Raw genomic sequence first — 9647 nt, forward strand, 5'->3', positions numbered from 1 at the left:
ACTTTTTGTTTTGAATTTTGTAACTTACTAAAAAATAATTATTGTCAAATGAGTTTCAGATATTTTCATAGGAAATTGAACGCTCTACAAAAAAGGTTTTTTGTGGTTAATCGATTACTGTAACCATTTAGAAGATATTCGCAGTAGAATCCCAATGCCTGTTGATTTTAATAGTTTTTAAATAATTATTTCCAATTTATCCATTTATTTGATGGATTTTGAGATAATTTATGATCTATTCCAGAAAGAGAAGGTTTTTATTTAAGAAATATCATCAAATATATCAGCAGAAAAAAAAAATTCTATTTTACCATATGAAATTTTATAATTCAATACAGTATTGATACAAAAATATATTTTTTCTTTTTGTTTAAGTTATAAAAATTGACTTTTATTGCAATTCGGAAATTTTGCTCGATGTTCCTTGACAACTTGCAATAAATATTGAAACTGGTCTTCGTTTTTTGTCAAGCATTGGTTGTATTCAGATACCAGCGCTACTCCACGTTCTGCTGCGTCATTTACAACTTTTAATTGCCTAAAATAGTCTTCATTTTCTTTATAACTGTCATCGGAAGTCCACAATTCAATGTCAAGATCAAGAAAATCATATGGTAGGTCGAATATTTTAAATAAATTCAATGATCTCTGAGAAATAAAGTCACTCAAATCCTTTTGAATGATTGAATTTATGTTCTTTCGATCGATTTCAAATCTTTTAACTTTAGATTTAATACCATCTCGAGTTTTTACAGCTTCGACTATTTTCTTTTTCATATCAAGTGGAACAGTATTATCAAACAGTGATAAAATGGCGAGTTCATCATTTAAATACCACAAATGTGAAGTCATTTTGTCAATAGTTGCTGATGAAATTGAAGCATCAATCTTTTTGTATTCAATCAGTTGTTTTAAAAATTCTAAATCGTTATTAGCAGCTGCAATCGCAGAAGTTGATGAAAACCAAGCCTTCAAATATACCATTACTGTAAAAATGCAAATCTGCCGTAGACTATTCAATTCTCTGGTAGTGAGATCAAACTCATCTCTAAAAATAAATATTTTTAGGCTATAGATGGCCTTCGCCATCCATCTTGCATGATGGATTGCACCAGGGTATTTAAAAAAAACTTTATCTCGAGGCACCACTCCAAGAAAAATTAGTGACAATTCTAAAAACTCCCTGTAATCATCTCGTGGTTGTTTCAACTAGCAAACAAAAAAGTTAAATTCACATGAAAAATTACAAATTTCATTTTATATTCATTATCTACAACTATTTTCAACCATACCTGCAAACATTGTGTAATGAAAGAAGATATTTCATATTGTTTATCCAAAACAATCTTAGCGACTTTTAGATCTTCAATACCGGTTTTATAATTGGCCTTATCAATTTTGCCCCACATTTTTTTAAATCGTCCGATTATTGGTACGTTTGGTCCTGATGTTGCTGGCCAATAGACTTCAAATGCACTTCTTAAAATGAGCTCATAAATATGATGGCGACACGGCAAGTAAATTAATTCTCTTCCTAGAGCTTTTTCAACTTCAACGCATGTTCCACGGTGAATTCCTGTAAAGTGATAGTAAGAATTTGATAAAAAGAAATTGAAAAACTCTATTTCTTATTTAGAAAGAAACAATTAATGAATAAGTCTAAACAACTTGTTGCTGAATTCGAAAACATAGCTTGGGAAAAAAAATTGAATCAAGAAAAAATCTCAATACAATTTTGCTAATGATCAAACATTACTGATTAATTACCTGTGTTCACAGCAGTTGTGTCAAAGCACATCGCCTTAACGTAGCGACTAAGACCCCATTCATCCAAAGTCCTCACAATGGCTGATGTTTGATTCTCTGCTGATCCAGAGCCCATTTTTGGGACTCCTAGTAACTGTTCAACGCCAAATGCCGTGAGGAGAACTGAAAGCCGATCCACGGTTGTTGATCCAACAATATCCTGCAGTAATTTGCCATCCCAGTGTACGACGTATTTATCATGTGGTTTAAAATCATTTTTCAATCCTACAGCAGTGTCTTTTCGTCCCACCATGCGAGCTCGTTGAATTGTTCTATAACTCAGAGTTGTATCATCTACACTTATGCCAACACTTGACAGAATAGGAGGTATGATAAACATCGCATTTCTACTACTGACATTAGCTCTGTCTAGTGCAGAAATGACCTCTGAAGTTAAAACATTGATTTTCGGTTGTTTTATCGGCATTGGAGGTTCATAAGATAAATCGGAACCAAAATTTGTAGCTAGGCTTAATGATTGCACCGATAATGATTCCGATTTTTCACTGGCAATAATCGTGGGGCAGGATGATAAAGCATGACTTGGACCTAGAATAAAACATTGTTATTTTTTTAATAAAGGTAAACGAAAAAATTAAAAGTTTCGAGATTTTAGAAGTACGTCAATCATTAGGCCCACTCAATTTGTAACAGAAAATATTTTCCGTTCTTTTTGATTTGATCAAGAATAGTTAGCAATTATAATTACGAATCATCTACTTTATAATAAATTTGCAATAAATACTTACCGCTTTCTTCTACTTCCATCAAATCTTCACTTATGTTAGGAGCATGCACGTTATGATGAATAAATTCTTTCCGGCTGCCGCTTTTTTGATTCGAATATAAGTCTTTAATTCGGTCATCAAGCACTTTTAAAGACTTCTGATCAACAATATCGAATAACATTTTGAGTTCATTCTTAAATGTTGATTCTTTCGTTTTTTGTGCTGGCGATTTTTTACGCTTGTAGTTTTTTTTTATTCTTAACCATTTGTTATGACATCGAAGAATTCTTTTCACTACATTATCATTACCAGAAGTCGGAATATCATTTTTTTTCCACAGCTCTATAACCTGATCTGCTACATTTTTAGCACTTTGTTTCACAGAATATTTAAGAATATTAAGTTGATGAAAAAATACACACATAACCTCTTTCACTGTTGGTAATTTAAGTTCAAGAATTTTTGACATCGGTATGCCAATGAAAGGGATTTCTTTATTCATATTAGATGATTAGCAGATGAATTGAAATAATCAAAAATATATTAAAACTCAGCTGTTAATTAATTGGCTTTAGATATACACAAGACGATAACTCAGAGCTCCAAAAACTATGTATGCAATGCAGAAATATAAGACGAAACATAGAAATGACATAAAACCACAGATGGCGCTAGTTCAACAAGTAATGAGTAACAGAACTACCAACATTCGAAATTAAATCTTCAAATTCCCCAAACAAAAAATATTCAATTATAACTTTTTTGGAAAAAAGAAATTTGAATGACATTTTAAATAAACCCGTTGAAAAATATCAAATTACGATCCTCAATTGTGATAAAAGTTATAAAAAGAAAATATCGTTAAAAAATTGATTCGAAAGAAATATATTCTCAAACAAAAGATAAGACATAACTTGCAAACTGTCATTCTTTCGAAATAAACTCAGATTCTCATGAATATTGTAAAAATTCATAAATTGAATGGATAAATTGGAAATAATTATTTAAAAACTATTAAAATCAACAGGCATTGGGATTCTACTGCGAATATCTTCTAAATGGTTACAGTAATCGATTAACCACAAGAAACCTTTTTTGTAGAGCGTTCAATTTCCTATGAAAATATCTGAAACTCATTTGACAATAATTATTTTTTAGTAAGTTACAAAATTCAAAACAAAAAGTTATTTTCCTTAAAATACTTCAACCTTTCACCATGAATATCTTTTAAATGGTTAGATTAATGAAAAAAGTATAAGAGACCATTTTTGTAGAACGTTCAATTTCCTATAAATATTGACGATGCAACTAATTTAACAATCTATTGGTGATAAGATATGGCCATTTTTATATAAGACTAAATTGAAAATGGAAAACTATGATGAGCATAATCTTCCCGTTAATATTAAGAGCTTAGATTTGGTAAGTACTTTCTAGAGGTAGCTAGGAACTAATTTTCGTGTGTCGAATCCAAAAAAAAAAATACTTGATTTTTTTGACCCACCCTAATGTATATATATTTATATATGTGAAGGTGCCAGGGGAAAAACCATTTTAGTCCATTTTTGATCGAAAACGAGTTAGCGATACCATAGCTGTTGTGGCATTAGAGTACTTTCAGAAAATATACCACTGTCAAATTGGAAAACCAGCATCAGTCATCAGCCATCAGCATGGGGCATCAATAAGCCCCAAGTAGGTCTCGGTTTGGCAGAAGTTAGGCAAACCAAGATAAATTTGGCCAACATGCACAAGTAAACCCCGAATAGGCCTTACATAGGCAGAAGTTGGGCAAACCAAGACAAATTTGGCCAGGCCAGACCAGTAAACCCCAAATAGGCCCTACTCAGTAGGATTTGGGCAAACCAAGACAAATTCGGCCAGGATCGACAAGTAACCCCCAAATAGGGCCTACTTAGGCAGAAGTTGGGTGAACCTAGATAAATTTGGCCAGGATCGACAAGTAACCCCCAAGTAGGGCCTAATTAGGCAGAAGTTGGGCAAACCGAAACAAATTTGGCCAGGATCGACAAGTAATCCCCAAGTAGGACCTACTTAGGCAGAAGTTGGGCAAACCGAAACAAATTTGGCCAGGATCGACAAGTAAGCCCCAAGTAGGCCCCAGTTTGGCAATGGTTAGGCAACCCTAAATAAAGATTTATTTGGATGGCCAATTTAACCCAACATAGGCCCAAGTTGGGCAATAATTAGGAATCCCCTGTTATGGAAGCCCGGACCAGGCCCGACTTGCGCCTATAGTTAATCTTGGATGCCCAACTAATTTTCTACACGGGTCGCGCGTTAAAACCTCGGCCCCCTTAGGATAATTCGCGCTCTCATCGCTTGCAAGTTTTTGTACGGTTCGTATCGCAAGAAACGGAGCCGACGACACGCCGAACGTTACGGTGTTTAGTTCGAATACGCGAATTCTTTCCTGTTGGAGTCAAAAAACTCATTGGTAATGACGATTGCTGGGGGCAATCCAGATTTGTCGGTACATTTTCGCGATGTCCGCGGTAATCACGAATTTATAACTGCGAAATCGTAAAAGATGCTCGATTAGTTTCAATTGAATAGTCGGGCCGACCATCAGCGTATCGTTAAGCGACATTCCCATGCTTGTTTTGGCGGACGCATCGAAGACAACTCGGGTCTTCGTCGTAGTGCTTGTCACCTTTATGACCGCGTGGTGTGGGAGATAATAACCGGGTAGTGATTCGTCGACAACGAGTGACATATAGCCTCGTTCTATGAACTTATTCATAACGCGATGATATTCCGCTTTAAGGACCGGGTCCGCGTTAAGCTTTTTTTGCAAGCCAGCAAATCGTCGCAAGGCCATAGATCGTGAATTACCGAGGTCTCGATCGGCGCTGCGGAACGGCAGACGAACGACGTACCGTCCCGACGGTTCGCGAGTGACGTTTCGATTGAAATGAGTTTCGCAGCTTGTATTTTCCGATAATTTTATTTGACTAGCGTTTGCATCATCGAGCAACCAGAATTTTTCGATTGTTTCCTTTAATTCGGTCAGTTGGCACGACGTTCGTTTCCCGATCGTGGTGTTTGATTTTCCGCCGGCAACGGCCCAGCCGAGCTGAGTTTTCTGTAAGACGAGATCGCAGCCGTCGCGGGACAAATCACATTGTCCGATCGATAATAATGACAACGTTGTCCCTGACCCGATGAGGATGTCGATCCTTCCAGGCAAATGGAATTGCGGATCGGCCAATTTTACATTCCGCGGTAAGTCGATTGATTCGCGAGGAAAGATTTCATTCGGTACTTTATCAGCTATTTTCGGGATGACCAGAAACGTGAGAGTTTTGTTGAAATTATAGTGTATCGAATAAAATGTACATTCGACCGCGCCTTTAGAAATTGTATTTGCGTCGTCGATCATTCCTACCGCGATCGTACACGCGCGTATCGGTAGTTTCAATTCTCTTACAAGATCCTCCGTGATAAAATGCGCTGTCGCACAAGTGTCTAATAAAGCGCGACGTTTTACGTATTGACCGCGTGAGTCTTTGACGCGTATTTGAGCGCTCAGCATTAACTGCGACTGTAACGCTCTTGACGTGAAGCTGTGTGTAATCATTTCGCTACATGTTAAATTTGCCTTTGTTGTCGACTTAGGTGTATCCGACTGTATCGTTTCTTGGGTCGCGTAGGTGGATGCAGCAGGAGATTCGTTGTGCAAAAGAGTGTGGTGAAACCTGGAGCAGTTTTTGCAATGCGTCGAAGTGCATTTGCCGCGGTGCAAGCGCAGGCAATTTTTACACAGCGGTGAACCCTTGACGAAATTCCACCGTTGGTGAACCGTCATTTTTTGAAATTCGCGACACTGGTATGTGGGATGACTCTCCCGTTTGCACACTACGCACTTTGCTGACGTGCCTATCGCTAACGTACGCGCGCCATTTTCTCCGCGTCGTGTCTTGACTCCGCTTTGATCTTTATTATTCGGAAGCGGTCGTTTGTGATTGGTCTCTGGTTTGGAACGCGATACATCTTGTTCGAGCGTACACTGTAAAAAATTTGGTGTCAAAATCAACACCATTTTAACACCACGCGTATTCCCGAAAAGTCCACTCCGTTGGTGCGCATGCTTGGTATTAACAGACGGTGTTAAAAGTTTGGTATTCCGAAGTAACACCGATTGCAGTAACACCCGAAACCTGACACCTTCATAATAACACCAGAGTATTGACGCCCAGACAATTATGACACCATAAAAATCAGCACCAAGGAATTTGAACCCTGCGAAATAACAACATCGAAATGGGCACTATAAGAATCCACACCACTGAATAAGCACCTTGCGAATGAACACCAGTGGATTAACACCCCGGCAATAACACCAAAAAACTGACACCCAGTTGATAACACCAGAAAATTGACATCCGCAATATAGCACTATAGAACTTACACCCTGAGAATAACTCCAAAAAATTGACACCATGGTAATAACACCAGAGAATTGGCAAACCGACTATTTTTTCTTATATGAATATAGGTATATGCATATATGACACATGAGGTAGGGTTTAAAAATAAAATACAGTGATTCATAAGATAATCCAAGTCAATATATAATTTCTGTTACATAGGTAAACACCGTACATGTGCTTTCAAATATATACATATGTATAAACTTATTTTTGCTTATACATGTTTATATATATATATATAACCACATGAACCTTAGAATAATCTTACATATTATATATTTGATATCAAAAGTACAAAACTTATTTTCTCTTTAACAACAAATTGGCTAAATAATAATTAATCATTATTGTTTGTACTTTCCGTTCTGCGGGATAGGAACTTTTCAATACCGTATGCATTTATATGAACATATGAATTGAGTGACACGAAACGGCGTAAAAACTAATCGTACAATATACATATAGATTATAATTATGATAATGATGAAAATAGTAGCATATAGGTACGTTTAAAAAATATGACATTTCGGCACTACGAACGTAGTAGTTTTGTGATAACTTTGATGAAATTCATAGGCATACTTATGATCCAACAGATTGAGATCGATTAAACTATAGGTCTTTATAATTTTGGGTTCGACTACAAAAGCATGGTACTCGTCACTAAAATATTTTGTTTTACATTTGGTACAAATAACGAATGGTACATTGCGATGTACAAAGATATGAGTGATGACCTGAAATACGGGTAGATCCGTCTGTTCATCAATATGGGCTGCAATTGAAAATCCGACTTTATAAAGAAATCCAGAAACTACTTTTTTCACCACGAATATTCTATCGGATGGATTAAATTGAAAATCGCTTCTCACTAACAAAAATTCAGATATAAAATTGTCATACCTATCAAATTTGCCTCCGCCTGTGCCAATAAAATTTCTTTCTTTTGTGTCTTAGGACAGGCATTGCGGAGGAAGATCAACTGTCCTTGCGCACTTTCCTCATTGTGAGGGTACACATTTTTGGGGGTCGAACGTTTTCTTTCTGCTCAATTTTAACTTCTTTACTTGGCACCTGACGACGTCTATTGAGGGTGCGCAGTCTCCAGGAGATGTAACCTGACCGGCCTTTAGGGTCATAGAATATTTCCTGAAATTTAAATCAGTAAATGCTAGATAGTTTTATTAACACATAAACAATTCGCTACTGTATATGATCCTGTAAAAAATATCGGGCTAAAGTTTCACTTATATATAGATAAAATATGTTAATTCAAAATTTTTTTCAAAGCCAATGCCGACTAGAATGTGGCAGTATTTTATTCCAATTTAATAATTTATTTCCAATAAATTCACCAAATGGAGATAGGTTTAACAATAGTGTACATTAACAATAACATTAACAATAGTGTACACCGAGCGTTTTGGTAATTCAGTACGCGGAATGAAATGATAATGCTTGGTTGGTACTCAATTATACAAGTCAGCACCAAATGGTTTAAAATAACACCATATAGCGTTGAAAGAACCCTAAATACTGTTCAAAGAACACCAAATAGTGTTAGATGAACAGAAAATAGCATTTAACGATTTATTGGAAAATATTATTTATTAACACTTACCTGCAATAATAAAATCATTCTATTCCAAGGGCTTGCCATTGGGAGTGAGCACTTTTATCCATTTAGTCTCCCCGTTGTATCATCCCTTTCGCAACTGGAAAGATGTCCCGGTAACAATGTCACCACTATCCGGTGCATCCTGCACATTTGCTGCTTGCTGCGCACTATCAATCAACACATTTTCCATTTCAGGGCCACCCATATTAAGCAAAGTCACGGTAAAAACATTAACAAAATCTGATTCCGACATAATTAGAACCATACACGAGGCAGGCAACACGTTTTACCTGAAATGCGAAGCGACTGCTTGTAAGCGCGCGTGGAGGAAACTGAGCTTCTCTGACTGCGGGCTAAGGACTTGCGGCATGTTAAAACTTGTACGCGTAAGAGCTTTCGACATCAGATTGACACCATCGGTGTCAATTCAACATTACATCGGTGTCAATGCAACACTGTGTCGGTGTACACGCAATTCTGTGACAGACTTGGATTTTGAGGTTGACACCATCGCCGTCAAACCAACACATTGTAAACAATCGACGGTGTGAACTTCTATAAAACTTCTATAGACTGCATTTCGGTTCGGAAGCAACACTATTTGGTGCTTTTTAACTTCCCGTTTCTCCATTTTCGGAGAAAAAAGGAAATTATTGTCATCACCCCGAAAATGAAAAGTTAGGTGTTCACTAAATCTTGACGTTTCAAGATCTAGAGAATCATCTCCGACCGCTTTCGGACGGACGACTGTGTGTGTGTATGTGTGTATGTATATACGTATCTGATCAATTTTTTTGTCCGACGATATCTCAAAAACGAGGCACCGCATTTCAATGATTTTGGTCCCAATCGACGCGGCTTTTCAAAACTTAGAACTGATTAGATTTTTGCTTTGATCGGTTCAGTACTTTTTGAATTATTCGAACAACAAATCTCCGAAAAATAAAATAAAAATATCCTGAGAATGGATCAACGGATTTGAATGAAAATTGGTACCATGAGATTTCTGGGGTCGTTGATCACGAATATGGGATCAGATTT

The 9647-nt window shown here is 36.6% G+C and overlaps 1 long non-coding RNA gene across 1 annotated transcript; it reads right to left on the bottom strand.

Moving 5' to 3' along the window:
• Positions 1–7813: 7813 nt before the first annotated feature.
• Positions 7814–9182, bottom strand: LOC124178628. Its single transcript, XR_006869860.1, has 2 exons — positions 8610–9182; positions 7814–8137 (listed from the first exon to the last, which is right to left on the bottom strand). It is a non-coding gene; the product is annotated as an uncharacterized LOC124178628 (long non-coding RNA).
• Positions 9183–9647: the final 465 nt, after the last annotated feature.

Source organism: Neodiprion fabricii, chromosome 3 (genome assembly GCF_021155785.1).
Source record: "Neodiprion fabricii isolate iyNeoFabr1 chromosome 3, iyNeoFabr1.1, whole genome shotgun sequence".
Classification (NCBI taxonomy): Eukaryota; Metazoa; Arthropoda; class Insecta; order Hymenoptera; family Diprionidae; genus Neodiprion; species Neodiprion fabricii.